At 61.6% G+C, this 22,419-nt stretch overlaps 1 protein-coding gene across 2 annotated transcripts in view; it reads right to left on the bottom strand.

Moving 5' to 3' along the window:
- BOP1 (BOP1 ribosomal biogenesis factor) overlaps positions 1-22,419 on the bottom strand; it is a 56,017-nt gene that overhangs the window by 25,211 nt on the left and 8,387 nt on the right. The window lies entirely within an intron of this gene.

Below are 22,419 nucleotides of genomic sequence, written 5' to 3'. Positions count from 1 at the left end.
GGAGTCCCTGCCCCGGGGGTGCCACGTCCCAGGGGACAGCTCGGACGTGTCCCCATCCCCGGTGTGACTCGAGCAGCGCCTACGGACCCAACCCCGCTGTCCCCGTCCAGCTTGGAGCCCCCCCCTGAACTGGGGGTGCTGGGGGGGCTGGGCCGTTGAGTCCAATCAATAGATGCTGGTGTTTCATGTCATTGATCCCAGGATCGGGAGCCTGAGCAGTTTGTGTCATTAAACGAACGAACGCGGTTCAGAGCGAGGGCGGCAGCTGCTCCTCCCTGCCCCAGAGCTCCTCACCACACATCCCCGCCCGTCCCCGACTCCATCGGCCTGGGAACCCATGGAGCTGCAGCTTGGGGGGGGCTTCCCCACCCCGGGGGGCTGAGACCCAGAGCAGGGTCTGGGGGGGACATGGGACCCCCCTTCCCCAGCACTGATCGCCCCATGCCAGGCTCAAAGGCAGCTGGAGAACCAGGTAGAGAGAATCATCATGGAAACATGAAATGGGTTGGGTTGGAGGGACCTCAAAGCCCACCCAGTGCCAGCCCTGCATGGGCAGGGACACCTCCCAGCAGCCCAGGCTGCTCCAAGCCCCATCCAACCTGCCCTTCAACACTGCCAGGGATGGGGCAGCCACAGCTTCCCTGGGCAACCTGGGCCAGGCTCTCCCCACCCTCACAGCCCAGAATTTCTCCCTCCCATCTCAGCTCCAGCTCCCTCTGCCAGCTGGAAACCCTTCCCCCTGCTCCCATCCCTCCCTGCCCTTGTCCCAAGCCCCTCCCCAGCTTTCCTGGAGCCCCTTCAGGCCCTGGAAGGTGCTCTCAGGTCTCCCTGGAGCCTTCTCTTCTCCAGGCTGAACACCCCAGCTCTCCCAGCCTGGCTCCAGAGCAGAGCTGCTCCAGCCCTCCCAGCATCTCCGGGGCCTCCTCTGGCCTCTCCAGCAGCTCCGTGTCCTTCCTGTGCTGGGGACCCCAGCCTGGCCCCAGCCCTGCAGGGGGTCTCAGCAGAGGGGCAGCATCCCCCCTCTCCCTCTGCTGGGACACGGGTGGGTCTCAAAGGGGCCAGGGGCCCTGCAGGTACGGCGAGAGGGAAGCAGCAGGACTCAGGGATCAGGAGCACCCTCAGCTCCTCCTGCCAGGGCAGAGGCTGGTGCTGGACCTTGGCCTCGTTCCTCCAGCACTGATGGAGAAGGGAAAACCCGTTTCACTCCGTGCTGGAGGGTTTGGAGGTGGCTGGAGCTGCTGGTGCTTCCCTCACAAGGAGCCCGGATGGGAACGGGGCTTTCCCGGAAGGGTTTGGAAGCTCTGGGCTTCACAGAGATGGAAACTTTCCTATTTCTAATTTCAACATTAGTGGTTTTGAAGCTAGAGAAAGAGGTTTGGAAAAGGCTCCTGTCCCTCAGGGAGCACGGAAAGGCCTCCAGGAGCAGCCAGGGATCCTGCAGCAACAGAACTGGGAGGAAAGCGGCGAGTCAGGCCCCACAGATGAGGCTGGAGAGCTCAGCACCCCAAGGATGCTCCCCCAATCCCAAGGGACACTGCCAAGATGTCCCCACCTGTGGTCAGGCCAGGACAGGGGGTGGGTGCTCAGGGACATCAGACCTTGATGGCTTCTGGGTCTGGCAGAAGGTCCTGGCCACCTGCAGGGACCTGCACAGCTGGAGAAGCCCAGCCCAGGCTCAGCCCCAAGGAGCTGCAGGAGGGACCAGTTTTGGTTGTGATGAGGAGGAGAGGAGGAGAGGAGGGCTGGGGCAGTGATGTCCTGGCAGCCCATGTGCCACGTGGACCTTGGCAGGCCCCAAGATGCTGCCACTGGATCCCATAGGGTGCCTTCCAGCCACTTATTCATAGAATCACAGGATCCTTCGGGTTGGAAATGACCCTTAATATCATCCAGTCCAACCATAACCCAACTCCACCAACCACTAAACCAACTCTGCTGAGTCCAGTGCTTAAACCATGTCCCTCAGCACCATCTCCAGGGCTTGGAAACCCCTCCAGGGATGGGGACTCCCCCCTGCCCTGGGCAGCCTGGGCCAGGCCCTGACAACCCTTGCCAGGAAGGAATTGTTCCCCAGATCCAACCTCAGCCTCCCCTGGCACAACTTGAGGCCGTTCCCTCTTGTCCCAGGGCTTGTTCCTGGGGAGCAGAGCCCGACCCCCCTGGCTCCAACCTCCTCTCAGGCAGCTGCAGAGCCAGCAGGTCTCCCCTCAGCCTCCTTTGCTCCAGGCTCAACACCCCCAGCTCCCTCAGCTGCTCCTCACAAGTTCTCCAGACCCTTCTCCTTCTGCTCCAGCCCCTTCCCCATTCCGGGGCCCTTCCCTGGACACACTCCAGCCCCTCCATGTCCCTTTTCTCACCCAAACCTGACTCCAGGATTCCAGGTGTCCCCTCACCCCTGCCCAGCACAGGGGCACAATCCCTGCCCTGCTCCTGCTGGCCACCCCAGTGCTGACACAATTACTCCAGTGGTGGTAGCCAAATAAATCTTGATCCAATGTATAGTCAGATGCCACCAGAGGACATTTGTGGCACTTTCAAAGTTGTTGGCCAAATGACCAGCCGTGGTGTCATCCCTTGCCAGGGGCTCTGTGGAGAAGCCCCTGCTGGATCTCCCCACAGAACCATGGAACCATTCAGGTTGGAAAAAACCTTTAAGGTCATCGACTTCAACCATTAACCCAACTCCACCAAGTCCATTGCTTGTCCATGTCCCCCTGCCTGTCTGGGTTCCTCACGGTCTCACCCCAGTATAGAATCACAGAATGATGGAATGGGTTGGAGGGACCTTGCAGACCATCCAGTGCCACCCCTGCCCGGGCAGGGACACCTCCCAGCAGCCCAGGCTGCTCCAAGCCCCATCCAACCTGCCCTTCAACACTGCCAGGGATGGGGCAGCCACAGCTTCCCTGGGCAACCTGGGCCAGGCTCTCCCCACCCTCACAGCCCAGAATTCTTCCCTCACATCCCATCTTGAGCCACCCTCGAGCAGGGACCATCCCAGCCCTGGCCGTGGGGTGTGCAGGGTCCCCAGCCTCCCCAAGACCCTCATGTCCCCACGTGTCCCCATGCCTGGGGACAAGGGGGTCTCGGAGCCACTGCCCCCAGTTGCTTCCCTTGGGCTCCCCCAGCCCTGTTCCCACGGGAGCAGGAGCTGCTGCCCAGCTGGTCACACAGGGCAGCTGGAAATCATGGATCAGCTGGAAAAACGAAGGGAAGAGAGGAAAAGGGTCTTTGAACACAGTGGGGGTGGCAGCTGGGGACACTGAGGGGCCCCCAGGGGGCTGGGGATCCCTCCCCTCTCCTGACCCCCAGTATCACCCGCTGGACACCCCTTCCCATCTCCTGACCCCCAGTATCACCCACTGGACACCCCTCCCCTCTCTGCCCCCCCGACATGGCTCCCTGGTCACCCCTTTCCTTCTCAACCCAATCCCTGGTTCTCAGCCCAGGAGCAGGAGGGAGCAGGATCTACTCTCCCGAGAGCTGCAGCCCCAGGGAGCAGATCCCAGGGCACTGCCCGGAGCTATGGGAACCAGCTGGGGCTGTGGGAGCATGGGCAGCACTGGGAAAGCTCCAGCTGGGATCACTGCTGGGAGCTGGGAGCATTGCTGGGGAGCAGGGACATCAGGGGCAGCAGAGTCCCTGGCCTTTCCTGCTCCACTGCCTTCCAGGAGCCCAGTCAACTGCTACTGGTCCCAAACCTGTTGACAGAGCCCTGGGAAAGGACAAACCCTCCATGTCCCCCAGACAGCTCCAGGCCCAGCCAGGAGGGACAGCCCAGCCTGGCCAGAGGTGGTTGCACAGAGTTCCAGGGATGCCCTGAGTACTTAATTCTGATCCAAGGCATAAAATTATGGAATGGGTTAGGTTGGAAAAGCCCTTTGAGACCATGGAGTTCACTCATTCCCCCAGCCCTGCCAAGGCCACCCCTGCCCCATGTCCCTCAGCACCATCTCCAGGGCTTGGAAACCCCTCCAGGGATGGGGACTCCCCCCTGCCCTGGGCAGCCTGGGCCAGGCCCTGACAACCCTTGCCAGGAAGGAATTGTTCCCCAGATCCCACCTCAGCCTCCCCTGGCACAACTTGAGGCCGTTCCCTCTTGTCCCAGGGCTTGTTCCTGGGGAGCAGAGCCCGACCCCCCTGGCTCCAACCTCCTCTCAGGCAGCTGCAGAGCCAGCAGGTCTCCCCTCAGCCTCCTTTGCTCCAGGCTCAACACCCCCAGCTCCCTCAGCTGCTCCTCACAAGTTCTCCAGCCCCTTCTCCTTCTGCTCCAGCCCCTTCCCCAGCTCCGGGGCCCTTCCCTGGACACGCTCCAGCCCCTCCATGTCCCTTTTCTCACCCAAACCTGACCCCAGGGTTCCAGCTGCCCCCTCCCCAGTGCCCAGCACAGGTCATGGTGGGCACGGCACTTGGACAAGGATGGACAGAAACAGCTCTGGGACCACATGGGCCCTGTGCTCAGTCAGAGCTGGGCATGGGGGGACATGGGAGAATGCTGGAGAGTCACTGTCCCCTCTGCTCTGCTGAGACCCCCCTGCAGGGCTGGGGCCAGGCTGGGGTCCCCAGCACAGGAAGGACACGGAGCTGCTGGAGAGGCCAGAGGAGGCCACAGAGATGCTGGGAGGGCTGGAGCAGCTCTGCTCTGGAGCCAGGCTGGGAGAGCTGGGGTGTTCAGCCTGGAGAAGAGAAGGCTCCAGGGAGACCTGAGAGCACCTTCCAGTGCCTGAAGGGGCTCCAGGAAAGCTGGGGAGGGGCTTGGGACAAGGGCAGGGAGGGATGGGAGCAGGGGGAAGGGTTTCCAGCTGGCAGAGGGAGCTGGAGCTGAGATGTGAGGGAGAAATTCTGGGCTGTGAGGGTGGGGAGAGCCTGGCCCAGGTTGCCCAGGGAAGCTGTGGCTGCCCCATCCCTGGCGGTGTTGAAGGGCAGGTTGGATGGGGCTTGGAGCAGCCTGGGCTGCTGGGAGGTGTCCCTGCCCATGCAGGGGTGGCACTGGGTGGGCTTCAAGGTCCCTTCCAGCCCAACCCATGCCATCACTCTCAGTCATGTCCATGCCCTGGGATGTGGGGACAGGAGCTGCAGCCCTGGCTCTCACCTGGGATCCCCCCTCCTTGCAGACCCTGCTCCCCGTGTGCCCGGTGGGGACAGGCTGGGAACAGGCAGGACAGGACCAGCCCCCTCCCTGCCAGCACCTCCCACCCTCTGTGGGACAACGGGGGGTCCCAGAGCCCTTCTGAGGGGTCAGTCAGAGCCCTGAGGACCGGGCTGTCCTGGGAGGCTGGATTCTCCCTCTGCTTCTTGTCTCTCTGGAGTCCTAGACCACCCCCCTGTCCCCACAGGCCCCTCGCTGCTCATGCCACCAGCCCCCCGAGGGGTCCCCCAGCAGCAGAACACCCAGCCCAGGCCACCCCCCCCTCTCCCCAGCCCCTGTCCCCAGGCTGGGGGGAACGAGCTGCCGCAGCCACCACCTGATCCATCACAAGGTGCTCCCTGCCTGCCTCCCTGCTCAGCACCTGGAGCTGCCAGGAAACACGTGTGACCCGGCGGGGCCTTGCTGCCTTTCCTCCTTTCTTCCTCTGATTTAGTTGCTGTGAGCAGGGCCGGGGAGGGGGGGGGGGGTTAGTTTGGGGGTTTTTTGAGGGTTTTTTTGGGTTGTTTTTGTGGATTTTTTTTCTCTTTGCCTCCCTCCCCCGCCCCTCACTCTGCTGCCTTTACCATCCTGGACGGATGTTTCCCAGCTGGGACCCACCAGCCCTGCTCCAACCGCCCAGCAGGGGCAGGTGCTGCCCCCCAGCACCCCCCCTCTCAGGCCTGCAGCAAGGTGGGACCATCCCAGGGTCCCTACATGGGGCTGGGACCCCCCTTCCACCCCCCACCACAGAGACTTTCATCCCATCCCTTGACCACAGCGATCGCGCCTGGTTTGTACCACAGAGACCCGGGGGCTGCACAGGGTCCTGGGACCCCCTCGACCCCCCCACAGTGACTTCAATCTCATCACTCAGCCACAACGATCGCTCCTGGCTCATGCCATGGAGCCCTGGGGTCTGCAAAGGGACCTGGGAGCCCCTTGCCCCCCACCACAATGACTTCAGTCCCATCACTCAACCACAGCGATCGCTCCCGGATCACACCCCAGAGCCCCGGGGTCCACACGGGGACCCGGGACCCCCACCCCAATGCCTTCAATCCCATCCTTTGGCCTCGGGGATCACTCCCAGATCACACCCCAGAGCCCCGGGGTCCTCACGGGGACCCGGGACCCCCACCCCAATGCCTTCAAGCCCATCACTCAACCACAGCGATCGCTCCCGGATCACACCCCAGAGCCCCGGGGTCCACACGGGGACCTGGGACCCCCACCCCGACCCCTTCCCCCCCCCGCAGCGCTGGCTCCCGCCCCCCCGCGTGGCCCTGAGCCCCCTCCCCAGCGCCCCAGCCCCCTCCCCACCGCCCCAGCTGCCGGAGCCTGGCTGGGAAGCGCAGGTAAGGCGGCTGGCGCCCTGCCCGTCCCCCCGTGTCTGTCTGCTGGAGAGGAAGCCAGTCCACCTCTGGAATCCTTCACTCTCTCCTCGTTCCTGCTCTCCCCGCGTCTCCCCCGGGGCTTTCGGGGTCAGCCTCTCTCTCCCGGTCTCTCTTTTTTCCCCTGCCCCGCTCGGATTACAATGCCGGCAGTGTTCCCTGCAAATCCCCCACCGCACGTTAATCCTGCGGCTCTGTCTCTGCCTGCCCCCCTGCCTTCCTGTGCCTCCCGGCTCCCCGCTCCTCCTCCGCCCCGCAGCCCCGACCGACCCAGGCCGGAGCGGGACGGGGAAGGGGCTGCGGGAGCTGCGGGAGCTGCGGGAGCTGCGGGAGCTGCGGGGGGAGGCAGCGCCGGGGCTCCCGGCATCAGGGGTTCCAGGACCAGGGGTCTCATCATAAGAGGTTCCAGCACCAGGGCTCCCAGCACCAGGGATCTCAGCACCAGGGGTTCCAAAACAAGGGGTCCCAGCACCGGGGGTCCCAGCTCCAGACATGCCAGCTCCAAGGCTCCCAGCTCCAGGGATCTCAGCACCAGGGATCTCAGCACCAGGGGTCCCAGCACTGGGGGTCCCCAGCTCCATCAGCTGAATCCCAGTCACTTCCAGCTCTCAAATGGGTTATCTGATCTATGTATCACAGAATCCCAGACTGGTTTGGGTTGAGAGGGGTGTTAAATCCCCTCCAGTGCCACCCCTGCATGGGCAGGGACACCCCCCAGCAGCCCAGGCTGCTCCAAGCCCCATCCAACCTGCCCTTCAACACTGCCAGGGATGGGGCAGCCACAGCTTCCCTGGGCAACCTGGGCCAGGCTCTCCCCACCCTCATGGTGAAGAATTTCTTCCATCCCAGACCAAAGCTCAGGACAGGGCCCTGGGGCTCAAAGGGCACCCGAAGCAGCTGAGACCTCCCAGATGACCCCTTGTCCCCATGTGCCTCAGTTTCCCTCTAGCACAGCTCTCCTCTGAGGGCAAGGGAGGGAACACGTGCCTGGGAACATCAGCCCTGGCTCCTGCCCTGGATTGTCTTGGAAATCTTTGCTCCTGCCCCAAAGCTGAGCTGGGCTGTGAGGCAGGACACAGAGCAGACCTGTGACTCCTCTGGCCTGCACAAGGCACATGGGGCCAGTGAGGGGCACCTTGGGCCACCAAGGAGCATACCAGGCCAGCAAGTGGCACTCAAGGAGCAGGAGCCCAGGAGCACCATGGTCCTGACCTTCCCAGGGATGGGCAGTGAAGCTGAAGGAGCCAAGGGGGTGCAGAGAGGTGGGAATCATGGAGCAGGTGCCCAGGAGAGCCTGGCCCTGACCTCCTTGGGATGGACAAATAATGAAGCTGAAGGAGCAGGGAGGTGCAGAGAGGTGGGGAAGGCAGCAGGGATGTCCCCACAGGAGCAGAGGGCACCAGAGCTTGGAGGGGGAGGCAGGAGGTGGGCTGGGATTCCCAGCCCCACACACAGGAACCTGAGCAGTTAATGAGGGGGAAAGAGCTGCTGGTTTCCCTGCTGGGGGCTGGGCTGGGTGCCCTCCCCCTTCAGCCCCCTGATTTATGGAGGGTTTGGGTTTAGCAGCCCCAGCTGCTGCTGCCCTGTCCCTGTACTGCACCTGGAGAGCCCGGGCAGGCAGGAGCCACCTCCCCCTGCCCAGAGCTGGAAAGGGGCAGGGGGGGTCACAGCTATGGAAGAGGGAGTCAGGATCTGCCCAGAGGTGCCCCCCGACAGGGCAGGAGGGCATGAGTGACCATACATGGACCACAGGGTCTCAAAGGAGTTTGGTTTGGGGTTAAAGCCCACCCAGATCCAACCCCTGCATGGGCAGGGACACCTCCCAGCAGCCCAGGCTGCTCCAAGCCCCATCCAACCTGCCCTTCAACACTGCCAGGGATGGGGCAGCCACAGCTTCCCTGGGCAACCTGGGCCAGGCTCTCCCCACCCTCACAGCCCAGAATTTCTCCCTCACATCTCAGCTCCAGCTCCCTCTGCCAGCTGGAAACCCTTCCCCCTGCTCCCATCCCTCCCTGCCCTTGTCCCAAGCCCCTCCCCAGCTTTCCTGGAGCCCCTTCAGGCACTGGAAGGTGCTCTCAGGTCTCCCTGGAGCCTTCTCTTCTCCAGGCTGAACACCCCAACTCTCCCAGCCTGGCTCCAGAGCAGAGCTGCTCCAGCCCTCCCATCATCTCTGTGGCCTCCTCTGGACTCTCTCCAGCAGCTCTACCCAAGGTGGTGGCTGCAGCCACGGACTGGGACAGGTCCCCACAGGGAATGGGGCCACCCCAGGACTGGCCATGGCCCCGGACACCTCTCCCAGCTCTGCCAGCAGCTGCAGTGAGTGGGGGCTGCTCTCCCCCCTCCCCACCTCCCAGTCTTTCCGTGCTGATTTACTGCCCACACAGAGTAGAAGAAGAAGAAGAAGAAGAAAAAAAAGCCAAAACTTTCCCTCTTGAAATCCAAGATTCTTTGTGTTTTGGCTCCTGCTCCTGCACACCCGAATCAACTGTTAATTCTGGCAAGTCCCTTCTTCACTCTGACCGTGGTCGGACTTTTCCATTCTCAGCACCTTGGGAGCCATTCCCGGGGGGATGGGGGGGAAGGACCCTGGCATCCTCCTCTTCCCAGGCACTCTGCCCTCACCACCAGGAGCCACAGGGACACCACTCAACCAAAGCAGCCCAGAAACCCCCACTCTGCCCCGGGCTGGTGTCTAGTGGCACGTTCCTGATGGAGCTCAGGAACGAGCCAGGTAGGTCTGGAGAGCTCCTGCTTCAATGGCCAGCCTGGAGCTGTGGTCTTCTCCAAGCCCGGTGGGCAACCACCCAGAGTGGCCAAGAGCTGGGCTCAGCTCAGCTCCAAGCAGCTGCCTGGCAGGGAAGGCCACAGAGATCCACCAGCAGAGCTGGGGGAAGAGAAACCACAGCGAGGAACCTCTGAGCGGGGGAACCTGTGCTGGAGGTGACGTGCAAACTGCCCCACCAACACATCCAGCCCCGACCAAGGGGCTGCACCTTCCAAAGGCTGTAGGAGAAGTGGTGCCGGAGCCCGGGAGGTGCCAGGAGCTGGGATGCCAGGAGCTGGGATGCCAGGAGCTGGGATGCCAGGAGCTGCTGCTGGCCCGTGACCAGGCTCCCCCTCCCCGCGGCTGCCGAACAAAGGGGCCGCCCCCCTCTTGCTTCTGTGCAGAGCTGAGCAGGCCCAGCTCGTTAAAGGTTATGAGATGTGGAGGCAGAGCCCAGGGCCCGGGCTTGGTGCCTGCCCAGGCAGGGCTGGGGGATGGGGAGAGGCACAGGATCCCAGACTGGTTGGGTTGGAGGGACCTTAAAAAGTATCCAGTGCCACCCCTGCATGGGCAGGGACACCTCCCAGCAGCCCAGGCTGCTCCAAGCCCCATCCAACCTGCCCTTCAACACTGCCAGGGATGGGGCAGCCACAGCTTCCCTGGGCAGCCTGGGCCAGGCTCTCCCCACCCTCACAGCCCAGAATTTCTCCCTCCCATCTCAGCTCCAGCTCCCTCTGCCAGCTGGAAACCCTTCCCCCTGCTCCCATCCCTCCCTGCCCTTGTCCCAAGCCCCTCCCCAGCTTTCCTGGAGCCCCTTCAGGCCCTGGAAGGTGCTCTCAGGTCTCCCTGGAGCCTTCTCTTCTCCAGGCTGAACACCCCAGCTCTCCCAGCCTGGCTCCAGAGCAGAGCTGCTCCAGCCCTCCCAGCATCTCCGGGGCCTCCTCTGGCCTCGCTCCAACAGCTCTGTGTCCTTCTACATTGGGGAGGGACAGGGATGCACAGTCCCCCCAAGCCCCAGCCACACTTCCCACCAGGGAGTGACACTTTCCCCCTCTCCCACTGATCCCAGAGATGTCCCCACTGACTCTTACACCACGCTCCCCTGGAGAAGCCAGGCAGACCCCAGCAGGTTCCCTCCCCCAGCTCATGCCCAGCAACACCCCCTGGGGACCCTCTCTCCCAACCACCCAGGAGCAGAGCTGAACCTGGATCAAAGGAGACCCTCCCCATGGAATGATGGGCGGTGGGTCTGGTAGAGGGGGCCCAGCCCCCTCCAAGATGTGGGACACTCACCTGCATCCCCCCAAAACCCTCCTCCTCCTCCCCCAGCCCTGCTCCCAACCCAGGAGCTACAGGCGGTCCATCCCTGCTGCTCCCGGGGACCTGCCAGGAAGACAGAGCAAAGTTCTTCCATGTCAACATTCCTGCTGCTTAGGAAAACACAGCCCCGTTCCCCTGGACAGACAATTAAAGAGAGATTTCCTGCCGGGGGGCGCAGGGGGGTCGGGCAGCCTGGCCAGGATCTGGGATGCGTGGGACAACTGACCCGTGGCCCCCGGCACGGATCCCAGGGCTCCTCCACATCCCTCCAGGGGATGCTCTGGAGGAGAGGGCTCCGTGCCCCACGCTGTGCCAGCCCCGCTTCCACATGGCACACCAGGAGAAGCAGCTCTGAGCAGGGCAGGGCTGCCCTGCCCAGGAGCCTCCACAGCTCTGGGTTCCTCCTGCCCCACGGGATGATTTCCCTGAACTGGCCTGGTGGGATCACAGGTTTATGGAATCATGGAATGGGTCGGGTTGGAAAAGACCTTTGAGATCCTTCAGTCCAATGATTTTCCCCGTTCTGCCAAGGCCACCCCTGCCCCATGTCCCTCAGCACCATCTCCAGGGCTTGGAAACCCCTCCAGGGATGGGGACTCCCCCCCTGCCCTGGGCAGCCTGGGCCAGGCCCTGACAACCCTTGCCAGGAAGGAATTGTTCCCCAGATCCAACCTCAACCTCCCCTGGGCAGCTTGAGGTCATTTAGTCTTATAATAGAATCCCAGACTGGTTTGGATTGGGCTGGAGGGACCTCAAAGCCCACCCAGTGCCACCCCTGCATGGGCAGGGACACCTCCCAGCAGCCCAGGCTGCTCCAAGCCCCATCCAACCTGCCCTTCAACACTGCCAGGGATGGGGCAGCCACAGCTTCCCTGGCAACCTGGGCCAGGCTCTCCCCACCCTCACAGCCCAGAATTTCTCCCTCACACCCCATCTCCAGGTCCCCTCTTCCAGCAAAAACCCAAGGCAGGTTTTAATGACTCCCAGGTCCTTTGAGGAATCACCCCTCCCAAGGCAGCTCTCGGGGGCACCTCCTCCCTTCTCCTGCCATCCCAACCCGCCTCTGGAGGGTGGCAGGACCTGGGGGACATAGAATCATAGAATCATAGAATCCTAGGGGTTGGAAGGGACCTCAAAAGATCACCCAGTCCAACCCCCCTGCCAGAGCAGGGTCACCTAGAGCACATCACACAGGAAGGCGTCCAGGCGGGTTTTGAATGTCTCCAGAGAAGGAGACTCCACAGCCTCTCTGGGCAGCCTGTCCCAGGGCTCTGTCACTCTCACAGTAAAAAATTTTTTTCTGATATTCACCTTAAACCTCCTGTGCTCCAATTTGCATCCATTACTCCTTGTCCTATCGCTGGTCATCACTGAAAAAAGCTCAACTCCATCTTCTTGACACTCACCCTTTACGTATTTGTAACCATGGATGAGGTCCCCCCTCAGTCTCCTTTTCTCCAAGCTAAAGAGGCCCAGCTCCCTCAGCCTCTCCTCCTAAGGAGATGTTCCACATCCCCTGGGACGGGGAGGACAGTCTCCCGGAGGCAGGTGCCTGATGCCCCTGCAGAGCAGGGCAGCTCCAGGTTGTTCCCCGCGCCTGGGGCAGGTGTAACGGGAAAAGCTGCTGCGCTGGGAAAACCTGCCGCCGGGGGAGGAAGGAGCCGGGACGGTCCCGCGCGGGGCCAGGGGAGGGAACGGGGGGGTCCGGGCTCGCTTTGCTCCCCAGGAACCAGCAGAGGGGACGGGGAACCCGGAACCCCCCAGCCCCGGCGAGGAGCAGCAGCCGGGAGGGGCTTTTCAAGCCTGCTCTGCCCCGAGCCCCGCGGGCCGGCCCCGGGAGCCGAGGAAACGGGGCAGGGGCGCCGGGAGGCGGCGGGGCCGGGCCGGGGAGCCGGGCCACGCTCCGGGAGCCGGGGCCAGGGCCTCTGGCAGCAGCGGGGCCGGGAGCGCCGCAGCCTCCGAGGGCGTCTTGGCTGCGGAGCAAAGAGCCGCGGGTCGTTCCGGCCGCCCCGGGAGGCTCCGGCGGCGGCTCCGCACGCTCCGCAGCTGCAGCCGCCTCCCCCGCCCCTTCCCGGCGGCTGCAGGAGCCGGGTGGGCTCCAGGGGATGGAGACGAAGCCTGGGACCTTGGTCCTCCCTGGATGGGATCCGTGCTTTGGGAGCGGGGGGAGAAACCTCAGGGTTTTGCAGCTGCGGAGCAGGGGGGACAGCCCGGGTGTGGAGCCTGCACAGCCCCTGCTGGGGAGGAGAACCCACCGACTGCCCGGAGGGTTCACGGGCTGGGCTGGAGGGACCTCAAAGCCCACCCAGTGCCACCCTTGCCACGGGCAGGGACACCTCCCAGCAGCCCAGGCTGCTCCAAGCCCTGTCCAACCTGGCCAGGCTCCCTGGACTTCACTCCAGCCCATCAGGGTTTGCACATGCTGAGAAGATCCTTATCTCCAGGCTGAGCAGTCCCAGTCCTCTCAGCCTGTCCTCATGGGGAAGATGTTCCAGAACCCTCAGCATCCTGGTGGCCCTGCACCAGACTTAGTCCAGTTAATCCACATCTCTCCTGCACTGGGGAGCCCAGCACTGGAACCTGGGTCTCAGAATCACAGGATCATCAAACTATGGAGGTGGGAAAAGCTCTGTAAGATGCTCCAGTCCAACTGTTCCCCCAGCCCTGCCAAGGCCACCCCTGCCCCGTGTCCCTCAGCACCATCTCCAGGGCTTGGAAACCCCTCCAGGGATGGGGACTCCCCCCTGCCCTGGGCAGCCTGGGCCAGGCCCTGACAACCCTTGCCAGGAAGGAATTGTTCCCCAGATCCAACCTCAGCCTCCCCTGGCACAACTTGAGGCCCTTCCCTCTTGTCCCAGGGCTTGTTCCTGGGGAGCAGAGCCCGACCCCCCTGGCTCCAACCTCCTCTCAGGCAGCTGCAGAGCCAGCAGGTCTCCCCTCAGCCTCCTTTGCTCCAGGCTCAACACCCCCAGCTCCCTCAGCTGCTCCTCACAAGTTCTCCAGACCCTTCTCCTTCTGCTCCAGCCCCTTCCCCAGCTCCGGGGCCCTTCCCTGGACACGCTCCAGCCCCTCCATGTCCCTTTTCTCACCCAAACCTGACCCCAGGGTTCCAGGTGCACTTGCTGTCCTCCACGATGCTCCTCACCCATTTCCCAAGGTGTCTGTTAATGAACACTCCCCCTACCATGCAGCCACTAATTAAAGTCACAACGTAGGTGACAGAAAAGCCCCTGCAGGACCAGCCAGCACATCTCACCCCCCTCCCCACCAGCCCTGCATGCTGCTGCCCCACAGAGAGTCCCTGCTAGGTTGGCACCCATGTGCAAAAGCTCCTCCTGGATTGTCCCACGAAGCCACCAAAGAGAGGAGACAAGGCCAGCGAGGTCCCAGTGCTCCTGTCCCCATCACCTCCCACCCAGCCCCCCTCAGACCCGGGCTGCAGAAGGAACGGAGGCTGTTTTGCCAGCCCTGTCTCTGTTGGCAGCCACCCTTCTCCTCACTATCTTCCAGAGGTTTTGCAAAGGGCCTGATTATTTTGTTCCAGAGTTTTTCCAGGAATTGAAGCCGAACGGTGTTTTTTTGGACAAGTTGTGCTACTGGACCAGGGGAGAGGAGATCAAAATGTAAAAAAATCGGCGGGGAGGAACTGAGACAACCCTGAGCGAGAGGGAGCAGGGACAGGACCCAGGTCTGCAGGCCCAGGACTTCCAGCAGGTGCCTCATGCCCAGCCTGGAGCTGCTGGAGCAGCCATGGAGCATCCCTGGGCAGAGCCAGGCACCTGGCAGGATGAGCTGGGCAGAGCTGGTCCCAAGGACAAGGCAACTGGCCGGGCCAAGACCTCCCTGAGCTCTTCTGGGCTTGTGGCACCATCCATGGAGCACAGAGAGGATCAGTCTGAGAGGAGGCAAGACACTGGGGAAGCATGGAATGGGTTGGAAAAGACCTTTGAGATCCTCCAGCTCATCCATTCACCCAGCCCTGCCAAGGGCACTCCTGCCCATGTCCCTCAGCACCATCTCCAGGGCTTGGAAACCCCTCCAGGGATGGGGACTCCCCCCTGCCCTGGGCAGCCTGGGCCAGGCCCTGACAACCCTTGCCAGGAAGGAATTGTTCCCCAGATCCAACCTCAGCCTCCCCTGGCACAACTTGAGGCCGTTCCCTCTTGTCCCAGGGCTTGTTCCTGGGGAGCAGAGCCCGACCCCCCTGGCTCCAACCTCCTCTCAGGCAGCTGCAGAGCCAGCAGGTCTCCCCTCAGCCTCCTTTGCTCCAGGCTCAACACCCCCAGCTCCCTCAGTTGCTCCTCACAAGTTCTCCAGCCCCTTCTCCTTCTGCTCCAGCCCCTTCCCCAGCTCCGGGGCCCTTCCCTGGACATGCTCCAGCCCCTCCATGTCCCTTTTCTCACCCAAACCTGACCCCAGGATTCAAGGTGCCCCCTCACCCCTGCCCAGCACAAGGGAGGCTTTTCTGCTGTTTCCTCAGCTCTGTTTATGGCTTGGGAGCTCAACAGACTTTTTTTTTTTCCCTTTTTTTAAAATACCATCAAGTCCCCTGGGAGGACAACTCTGAAGGCAAAGTCCACATCACTCTTTCCATGGCCTGCTGGCCCCAGGTTGCCCATCCAGGCTCAACAACACACGTCTCAGGCAAACACGGATGCTTGAGCTGATTTGCACTTGAGTCACAGGGCTCTTCCCAGCAGCCCCGACTGTCTGGACACTTCTCCTCTCTTGCCAGCTCCCAAATATCCCCGTTCTGGCCCCAGATCTGAGCTTCCAGACCCACCCAGCTGACGTGTGCTCAGAGGAATCCCAGTGGGCACCGGCCACTGCAAAGCTCCCTCAGGAGCCAGCCCCAAGTCTGGCAGGGAAACACCTTCCATGACCCTTCCATAGATATAAAAATATCTGTAGATGCAACCCCCCCAGTTCTGAGAACTATTTAAGGAACCAACAGTGACCACAGCAAAGCCAGGAACCTGCCCAGGCAGCTCCTGACACCGATGACACAGCCAGGGCTGTAAAAGCCAAACCAAATTCTGGCTGAGATGGAAGCAGAGGCTTCTGGGGCTGGTGCTACTGGGGGGTGTCCATGGGGGCAGCCACCGTGCTGGACAGGGTGTAGGCAGTGCTGGCACAGCCACACGTGGCCAGTGGTGAGGACCTTGCTGTCCAGAGGGACGTGCACAGGCTGGAGAGGTGGGGAGGTGACAACCACATGAAGGCCAACAAGGCCAAGAGAAAGGTGCTGCAGGTGGGTCGGGGCAATCCCAAGGACAAATCCAGGAGAAGGGGTGGAAAGAAGCCCTGAGAAGGACCTGGGGGTGTTGGGTGAGGAGGAGCTCAACGTGAGCCCAGAAACCCCCCATGTCCTGGGCTAGATCCCCAGCAGTGTGACCAGCAGGGCCAGGAGGGGATTGTCCCCTCTGCTGAGACCCCCCTGCAGGGCTGGGGCCAGGCTGGGGTCCCCAGCACAGGAAGGACACAGGAAGGGTCGTTTGGATGTGGTGTTGGTGGAGATGGTTTAGGGGAGAACTTTGTAGAGTAGGGATGATGGTTGGACTTGGTGATCTCAAGGGTCTTCTCCAACCTGAATAGTTCTATGATTCTATGACCCTCCTGAGTGCCCATTCCAGCCGAGATGGGCAGCCTGGTGAGCTCCCTCCTTCCCCACGTGCTCCAGCCCCACGCTGAGGGGCTGGCACAGCCCCCCCACCAGCCAAAGGTCCCCTCACATCCAACCAACAACTCGTCTCCCTCTGGAGCAGCCTGGCTGGGAAGTCTGGGCCAGCACTGGGGCATCTCCCTCTGGGCAGAGCCCCCCATGGCAGCCCCAGGGTGGCTCCCCCAGGCTCGGGGGCTGATCTGGGCCTGGCTCCTCACCCAGAGGAGGGACCTGGGGATATGTGGATCTCCAGAGCTGGATCCTTGGCTGCTGTTCCAACGTCCCACCTCATCAGGCTCAGCTCCGGGTGCTGCAGGACGTGCAGAGGAAGCAGGAGGTCAGGGCAGGGGATGGGGTGGGTGGTTGGTGACTCCAAACCCAGAGATGATTCTCCTCATGCTCTGAGGCACAGAGAAGATCTTTGCTGCCTGTGTAAGTAGACGGGGCTGGTGTTTGCTAAGAGACACACACACCTCTGGTGGGGAGGGCCTGTAAATCCATTTTCCACTCCTGGTGGCAGCATCCAGTGCCTCCTGCCCCAGTGCCCATGCCTGACCCTGCATCTCCTGCTCTTCAGGTCATCCAACCCCAGACTGGTTTGGGTTGGAGGGACCTGAAAGCCCACCCAGTGCCACCCTGCATGGGCAGGGACACCTCCCAGCAGCCCAGGCTGCTCCAAGCCCCATCCAACCTGCCCTTCAACACTGCCAGGGATGGGGCAGCCACAGCTTCCCTGGGCAACCTGGGCCAGGCTCTCCCCACCCTCACAGCCCAGAATTTCTCCCTTATATCTCAGCTCCAGCTCCAAAGTTGTTTACACTGAGGGTGGTGAGACTCTGGCCCAGGTTGCCCAGAGAAGCTGCAGATGCCTCATCTCTGGAAACATTCATGTCCAGGTTGGATGGGGTTTGGAGCAACCTGATTTGGTTGAAGATGTCCCTGCGCGTGGCAGGAGGGTTGGACTAGATGACCTTTAAAAGTCCCTCCCAACCCAAACCATTTTGGGACTCGATGTTTGCAGGCTGCTCCGCTGTGCCACGAACCCCAGCACAGCCACTCAATTCCCAGTGGGATCTTGGATCAGGTTGGATGGTGGGGCAGATGTGCTGAGCTTCCCTCAGCCCACAGCTCTCCTGGTTGGGACAGCCTGGAATGGTGGGGCCAGGAGCTGAGCCCAGTGCAGCCCTGCGGGGAGCACATGGAGCAGGGGGAAAAAGAGGGAGGGAAGGAGGGAAGGAGGGAAGGAGGGAAGGAGGGAAGGAGGGAAGGAGGGAAGGAGGGAAGGAGGGAAGGAAGGAAGGAAGGAAGGAAGGAAGGAAGGAAGGAAGGAAGGAAGGAAGGAAGGAAGGAAGGAAGGAAGGAAGGAAGGAAGGAAGGAAGGAAGGAAGGAAGGAAGGAAGGAAGGAAGGAAGGAAGGAAGGAAGGAAGGAAGGAAGGAAGGAAGGAAGGAAGGAAGGAAGGAAGGAAGGAAGGAGAAAAGGAAAAGAGAGAAGAGAAGAGAAGAGAAGAGAAGAGAAGAGAAGAGAAGAGAAGAGAAGAGAAGAGAAGAGAAGAGAAGAGAAGAGAAGAGGAAAGAAAAGAAAAGGAAAGAAAAGAAAAGGAAAGAAAAGGAAAGTTCAGCCCCGAGTTGTTGTGGGTTTGTGCTCTCCCTGGGTCAGGGCCCTGCTGGTTTCAGTGCACTGGGTGATGTCATTCCTTCCAGAAGGAAAAAGCTTTTCCTGCCCCAAGCGAGCTGCGCTACGGACGCTTTAAATATCAGGGCTGGGGCAGCCAAAAGACAGAGTCATTTAACCCGGGGGGTGGGGTTTTTTTGGGTTGTTGGGGTTTTTTTTTTTTTACGACTGTATCAGTCATTGGTGGCTTTCCCTTCCGCTCCCCACCAGCCTTGCCTGGACCTCGAGGTCTTTCTAAGCCCAACCTGGAGTGAAAGCCCTGCCAGGGCAGCCTGGGGGACGGTCCCAGGCCAAGGGACTGTGTGGATCCAGCTCCCTTTCCATCCACAGGCGCCAGCCTGGGACGTGGCCCCGGGATGTGGGGTGAGAGCTGAGCTGTGATGCCATAGTCATGGAATCATGGAATGGTTCAGGTTGGAAAGGACCTTAAAGATCACCCAGTTCCAACCCCCCTGCATGGGCAGGGACACCTCCCAGCAGCCCAGGCTGCTCCAAGCCCCATCCAACCTGCCCTTCAACACTGCCAGGGATGGGGCAGCCACAACTCAACCTGTTCCAGCATCTCCCCACCCTCAGAGCGAAGAATTCCCTCCTAATGTCCAACCTAAAGCCTTGGGTCCCTCCATCTCTGGCCAACTGGCACCTAGAGCAGAAAGTGCAGCAGCTGTGGCCTCTGCACCAGCCCATACAGTGCCTTTCATCAGGAAATCCATAGGAATTCCAAACACCTGGTCAGCAGGAAGACCACCGTTGGTGGTGGCACTTGACCAAAGACTGGTTGGAGTCTGGCTGGAGAGAAGACCATGGCCAACAAAGACTTCCCTCCCTCCTCCGAGCTGGAGGTGAAATGGCTCCTGGAGACCCTCACCCTTTGCCTGCTGCTCTTTCCATGGCGTCACCCAAACCTGCTCCAGAGGCTCCAGCACCAGCAGCCCCGGGCAGACCAGGAGCTTGGCCAGGACACACAGTTCAAGGCCCACGCTTTGATCCACGAGGTCCTGAGAGCATCAGCTTTTCTTTCAAACCGCTGCAGCTCCAGATGTTCTTGTTATTGGAGCAAGGATCTGCAAACCTTAATGCTTCCAAAGCCTCTGGCACCGCCGGCATCTCCTGGCCATGAAATCTGCAGGCCAGGGGGTGTAAGATAATCCGTCTGCACCGTGTGCGTGTCCCTCTCCTGCCATTTCAGCCTTAAATCCGATGCCTTTTCATCTGGTCCAACATCCCCCCGTCCTACCTTCCACATCCTGTTATTGTGTCCTCCCAGACGCCGCTTCGCCTCCCAACCACACAAATCTTGTCTTTTCACATCTCTTCATCTCCAGATTCCCCCCAGGCCGCCAATTATCCCCGCAATCCATCTCGGCAGCTCCTTTTTTCTCTCCCTACCTCTTTTCCAAGAGGAATGCTGGAAATGGGGCATGGCAGAGCAGCTGGAGGACCTCACCGACAGGCCCCGACCACGCTTTCCCTGCTTCCCTTCGTGCCTCCCGTTTCCAGCTCCTTCCCGATGCCGGGCACAGCAGCAGGCTCTTTCACTTCCCAAGAATTTGGATCCCATGAGTGGCTGGTTCCTTGGGAGCCCAGGAAGGCACAAAGGACTCCCCGTGCAGGGCTCTACAGCCACGTTCTTTAGGTAAATGTGGGTGAGGACAATTTCCTCACCTGGGTTTGAACCTTGTTGTGCGAGACAACTCAGGTGTTCCCTGAGATGGATTTTGGGAAGGACGCAGCAACACTGGGATGAACTTTTCCCTCAATAGAAGAGGGAAACAAAATAAAGAGCACTGAATTCAGCAGCAGGAACACTGGGCAGTGGGATGACTCAGGAACTTGCATCTCCCAGGCTCGGGGCACAGAGGGGACATGGGGAGAAAAGCTGAGGAGGGACTTTGGATAAGGGCAGGGAGTTGGGGGTGTTCAGCCTGGAGAAGAGAAGGCTCCAGGGAGACCTGAGAGCACCTTCCAGTGCCTGAAGGGGCTCCAGGAAAGCTGGGGAGGGGCTTGGGACAAGGGCAGGAGGGATGGGAGCAGGGGGAAGGGTTTCCAGCTGGCAGAGGGAGCTGGAGCTGAGATGGGAGGGAGAAATTCTGGGCTGTGAGGGTGGGGAGAGCCTGGCCCAGGTTGCCCAGGGAAGCTGTGGCTGCCCCATCCCTGGCAGTGTTGAAGGGCAGGTTGGATGGGGCTTGGAGCAGCCTGGGCTGCTGGGAGGTGTCCCTGCCCGTGCAGGGGTTGGAACTAGATGATCTTTAAGGTCCCTCCAACCCAACACACTCCATGATTCTCTGATCCCGGTGCCACTGCCACCCTCCCCATGCCAACCCCAAATCCCTGGCTCCTCACAGCCCTTCCTTCCACACACCCAAGTGCCCATCATCCCCAGCCAGCCACGCTCAAGGGGGAGCAGCACCAGGCAGCTCCTGCAGCCACCCAGTGGGAAGCTGGGAGCAGCTGCTGGGACCCAGGCAGGTCGGGAGGCAGGTCGGGAAGCGCCGGCCCCGCCGCACACACAGACACACACAGACACACACCCCCCCCGGGCGAGGAGCTGCAGGAGCTGCAGGAGCTGAAGTCTCTGCCAGCAGCACATTCTGCAGGGCTTCATTTGAGGTTTTATTTTTCCCCCCCCCTTCTCCTTCTCCCTCTCCCTCTCTCTTGGCTAATCAGCTACTGAAAGAAGAGCCCCCTCAGCCCGGGCAGCCCCCCCTGCCCGGCTCAGCTGCGCTGCGGAGGAGGGAGGTGGGTTTGGAGCAGCCGCCGCGCACCGAGGAGCTCTCAACGCGCCTCCATCCATTATCCACTGACATATGGAATAGTCATTGCGGGAGGAAACGGGACCAAACAAAAGCCCCAAACTGCTTCCTCCCCGCGAGGCCCCGCCGGCCCCTGCAGCTCACGGCCATTCATCTCCGAGCGGGGACACCCCGGGGAGGGGGGGATTGCCGAGCTGGGGGGGGGGGGGATATCAGCCCCCCGACAACCACAGCACCCGGCCTGGAGATCCCGGGATAGCGCCGGGAAGGGCCCTGCGTGTGACACGGGCTCCTCTTCCCGGCCAGGAAACCGGTCGGTTTTGTTGTGTCTCTGCTGGGAGCGCAGGCTGAGCCCGGGCGGGCGGCCAGGACCGGCTGCCAAGTGAGCAGGAGCAGAGCGAAAGGAGATCCAGGCTGTGCTCAAGACGGGGGCAGAGCAGGGCCGGGTTATTACTCTTTATATTAAAGAGCTCGGAAGCCCAGGAGGAGGCGGGGGGGGGGGGGGAGCTGACAGCCAGCTCGGGTGAGTGACAGCCCAGCCCTGGGCACCGCGGGGCTGCACAAACTGCTGCCAGGCAGGGAGAAGTCCTGCCGGGAGCTGGAGCTGCAGGGTCAGCGAGGAGCCACCGTCCCTGCAGGGATCTAATTGTCCTTCAGGCTGAGGGACGTGGCTTAGCTCAGGACTTGTCGGTGCTGCCGGTCGGGCTCCATGATCAAGAGAAGGGATCCCGTGATGCTGGCAGCTGAGGAGGCAGGTGCACGGTTGCAGGTTTGGCAACGGAGCCGAGGGGGACTGGGGAGCCCCCCGAGGTGCACCCAAGGGTGCTCCCAGCTGGGGTCTGTGTGACTGGCAGGGGGAAGGGCAGGAGAAGGAGCCAAAGGAACAGGGACACCTTCCCACCACAGCACACGGCTGCTGGAGCTGCTCCTGAAACAAGCCCAGGGGGGTTATGGCTCCTTAATCACAATTAGAGCAGGTCTCATTAAAGATAACAATCAGGGTGGAGATAATTATCACAGAGTAGATCCAGGCAGGGAGCAGGAGGCTTCATCCCCACCTGGAGGCTGCCACGTTCCCCAAGTGCTCCCCAGAGCCCCCAGCAGGGACCAGAGCCCCGGGACAACCTGCTCCTGCAGCTCAGCACCGTGTCCCGAGGGGGACGAAGGCTGGGACGCCCGATCCAGCAGGAAAGGGGGACAAAGGCTGGGATTGGGAGACAAAGGCTGGCACCCCCAATCTGTCAGGAATGGGGGGAAAAGGCTGGGGCCCCCAATCTGCACCCAGCCACCCCCTGACACCCAATTCTGCACCCAGGCAAATATTTCCATCTTCAGGGCCCTCCCAAAGCATCTAAGGCTTCAAGGCTACAGGTTAATTGGGACGAGGCTGTGATGTTCCCAAGCATCCCAAGGTTGGAGAAGACCTCTAAGATCACCAAGTCTGCAGCAAGAAGGTGCTCTCCTGGCCCCAGCTGGGCCACCAAGACCCCAGCCCCAGCGATGCTCCAAGCACAAAGCCCCGGAGGGCACATCCCGGCCCTGCAGGAAGCAGAACCTTCAGGATTCTTATGGAAAAGGGATAAATACAAGGAGAGAGGGAGGGCTGGGGTGGGGGCTGGGAACGGGGAACAAGGAACAAAGCCACTGGAAGCTGCTCTGATGTCAACAGGTTCTGAATCAGCGCTGCCCCCAGCGGGGCCCTCAAGCAGGAGCAGCTGGGGAGAGAGA

Source organism: Apus apus, chromosome 2 (assembly GCF_020740795.1).
Source record: "Apus apus isolate bApuApu2 chromosome 2, bApuApu2.pri.cur, whole genome shotgun sequence".
Lineage (NCBI taxonomy): Eukaryota > Metazoa > Chordata > Aves > Apodiformes > Apodidae > Apus > Apus apus.
Note: the sequence above shows the minus strand (reverse complement) of the source record. Positions and strands in the feature narration are given on the sequence as shown.